The 3,688-nt window shown below is 37.6% G+C and overlaps 1 non-coding gene across 1 annotated transcript; it reads left to right on the top strand.

Moving 5' to 3' along the window:
* Window positions 1-1,152: 1,152 nt before the first annotated feature.
* LOC123456907 lies at window positions 1,153-1,254 on the top strand. Its single transcript, XR_006634772.1, has one exon. It is a non-coding gene; the product is annotated as a U6 spliceosomal RNA (small nuclear RNA).
* The last annotated feature ends 2,434 nt before the right edge of the window (window positions 1,255-3,688 follow it).

Raw genomic sequence — 3,688 nt, 5'->3', positions numbered from 1 at the left:
GTAAAACCAAATAAATAAATAAAAATATATAAACTGATTGCTGGATCTCATTTGGAGTCTCATCGTGGTCCTCTCTAATGTGTGTCCCCTTTCCTCCATTAAACAAGCATAAGATTACACATTCTGTTCCATTCTGTGGTAAGTACTTCATTGAAATGCAGCCGCCTCAGATAGGCTAGGTTGTAGGGCCTGGAGCAGCTTTGCATGATTCTTAGTTTGCTTTCCTAGCAACAGAAAATACTTTTTGCAAAGTTTCCATGGAATCTGTGCTGAGTTCAAGGTTCCTTATTTCCTCATTGCACTCTTGGCATGACTTGACTTAGCTGGATACAGTATAGCAGAGAAGTGAATGGAAGTCCTTGGCTTCAGCCATGATTTCAGTGCTCCTGGTGCGCATGGGTAAGTGGAGTATCTGATAAATTGACTGGTTGTTCCCACACTCTCAGTTAGCTTCCTTTGCTCTGCTTAAACGTCTTCTATTCCTGTGAGGCATATATTAGTGAAGAGAAGCACTTCCCAGTTATTTCTACTGTGTTGGTATCTTGATTTGGCTGGGCATGTATTCCAGCATTTAGCTGCAGAAATCTCATGTGGATTAATAAATTTGCTTTCAGATCGTGTCTCTTAGAGGACAATAGTTTATTGGTTATTATGGTGACTGTTTTCTTACAAAAGGTTTCATTGTATATGGCTTCTAATCTGCTATATTTTTTTAAATTTTTTATTTATTTATTTATTTGAGAGCGACAGACACAGAGAGAAAGACAGATAGAGGGAGAGAGAAAGAATGGGCGCGCCAGGGCTTCCAGCCTCTGCAAACGAACTCCAGACGCGTGCGCCCCCTTGTGCATCTGGCTAGCCTGGGACCTGGGGAACCAAGCCTCGAACCGGGATCCTTAGGCTTCACAGGCAAGCGCTTAACCGCTAAGCCATCTCTCCAGCCCTAATCTGCTATCTTATTTGGAAATGCAGAGATGCTACCCATGCCCCTTAAATGATCTTGTGCACTATTTTTTTTCTCATCACCTTAGTATCAACATTAACCATAAAAGTAAGGGATTCATAATGAAGACTTACTTGTTTTAATGTTTGGATCTATTTCTCTTCATAATAAATTAGTGTACCTATTCTACATAGAAAAATAAAATATTTGTACTCACTTCAGCACCACATATACTAAAATTGGAATGACAGAGATTAGCATATACCCTGAGGAAGGGTGACATGCAAATTCATGAAACATTCCATATATTTTTAAAATTCCATATTTTCATTATTTTTAAAAAAGTTTCATTTAATTATTAAATTGGATAAACATTAAGAAAAACCATGAAGGAATAAAGTAGTAAATGGTTGATGGCTGCTTTCTAATAGCTAGAAAATGTTCTCAGTATTGGGAGAATCAAACTAGCATACCTGTTTGTTTGTTTTTTTTTTTTTTCCATTTCAAAGAATTAGTATAAACTGTGGAGGAAAAAAAAAAGACTTTTACATAATATTGTATAATCATTAAGCATTATGCTAACACATTTAAATTATACTCAATTATTGTTTCATAGCTAATAGAATTATATATGATAAATACAAAACAAAATTAAAAGATGTCACAGGAGTATCTGGTCACAAATCTAGGTCGTGAATGATATGTACTAATTGTTCATAGTCCCTTTCACTTAAGGGCAGCTACAAATATTTAAAAATATTTGTGTGAGGATTAGACACAGGTTTTTGTTACTAAATGTAGATACATAATGCCTTGTTCATATTTAAATTTCTAGAATCCTTAATAAAGTGTGGTCTAAAAGAGATACATAATAGATATTGAAATAAAAATAAGTTTTTATTCATATATATTCCAATATATATGGATATATAAATATTCCCATATATATGAAAGTATATGTATTTAATTTTTTGTGTGTACCTTTCTCAACAAGAAACATTATACAGGTCTGGAGAGGTGGTTTAGTAGTTAAGGCACTTGCCTGCAAAGCCAACTGATCCAGGTTCAATTCCCCAAGATTCACTTAAGCCAGATGCACAAGGGGGTGCAAGCATTCTGAGTTTACTTGCAGTGGTTGGAGGCCCTGGTGCACCCATTCTCTCCCCCCTTGTTCTCTACCTGCCTGTTTTTTTTTTCCTCTCTCTCTCTCAAAAAAAATTATATATATATATATATATATATATATATATATATATATATATATATATAAAATAAATCATATATGGTGGCTTATGTATTTAATGCCATTTCACAGGAGACTGATGTAGGAATATCACCATGAGTTTGAGGCCAGCCTGGGATACAGTAAGGGCTACAGAGTAAGGTTTACCTTGAGTAGAGTAAGACTCTGCCTCAAAAAAAGATGATAAGTCAAGACAAGCCTTAAAGCTAGGAAAATACAGCATTCATGAAATTTCTATTTTTTCCAGTAGCTTTGTGGGTTACCCTAAAGTTATTTTGGCACTGGGTATCATAGTAGGCAAAAGAAATATTTCTCAGAACACTAGCAGAAAAATAGTCAGATTCTTTGCCATAATAAGACATGAATTGACTCTAGTCCAATTATTGATAAGATCCTGGCTCTATGTTGAATACTCATGAGCCCCACCTCCACTTTTCATGTTTCTTTTGGATTCTGGTCGCCTACCTTATCACCATAATGTCCTAATAAATTTTGCTTATAGCATTGTGGATTTTATCTAGCACAAAATTTCAAACTCGGGCTGGAGAGATGGCTTAGCGGTTAAGTGCTTGCCTGTGAAGCCTAAGGACCCCGGTTCGAGGCTCGGTTCCCCAGGTCCCACGTTAGCCAGATGCGCAAGGGGTGCACGCGTCTGGAGTTCGTTTGCAGAGGCTGGAAGCCCTGGCGCGCCCATTCTCTCTGTCCCTCTATCTGTCTTTCTCTCTGTGTCTGTCGCTCTCAAATAAATAAAAATTTTTAAAAAAAAATTCAAACTCTTCCACATTTTTCCAATAGACTAGTTCAAAATGTCTATGAGAAACATAGTCAGATATATGGTAAAAATGGTTCTACTTCTCAGTACCAATTTTCTGTATTACCTACTTTTTTGTTGCTTTGACAAAATACCTGACAAGAGTAACTTAAGGGAAGAGTTTATTTTAGCTTACAAATTCAGGGGTTACAGCCTCTCATGGCAGGGAAGGCATGGCACTAAGAGCACAAGGTGGCTTTTTTTTTTCTTTTTTTAAATTTTTATTTATTTATTTGAGAGCAACAAACAGAGAGAGAAAGAGGGAGAGAGAGGGGAGGGGGAAGCAGAGTGGGCGCGCCAGGGCCTCCAGCCACTGCAAACGAACTCCAGATGCGTGCACCCCCTTGTGCATCTGACTAACGTGGGACCTGGGGAATCAAGCCTCGAACCGGAGTCCTTAGGCTTCACAGGCAAGCACTTAACCGCTAAGCCATCTCTCCAGCCCAAGGTGGCTTTTCATACTCAGTCTGAAGTTAGGTAGCACTGAGCAAAGAATGCTGGTGCTCAGACTGCTTTTCACTTTTGTATTCAGTTAAGGAAACCAACCCATTAAATGTGACACCTAAAGTTAGATTGCCCCCCCCCCACATAATTAACCTAATCTAGTACCAGTCTCACAGGAATGCTGAGAAATTTGCCTCTTATTTTTTTCCTAGAGACTATCAAGTTAACAATCAGTATCAAACATTGA

This window comes from Jaculus jaculus, chromosome X (genome assembly GCF_020740685.1).
Source record: "Jaculus jaculus isolate mJacJac1 chromosome X, mJacJac1.mat.Y.cur, whole genome shotgun sequence".
In the NCBI taxonomy this organism is placed as follows: domain Eukaryota; kingdom Metazoa; phylum Chordata; class Mammalia; order Rodentia; family Dipodidae; genus Jaculus; species Jaculus jaculus.
The sequence above is the reverse complement of the archived record's forward strand: the minus strand, read 5'-3'. Positions and strand labels throughout refer to the sequence as shown.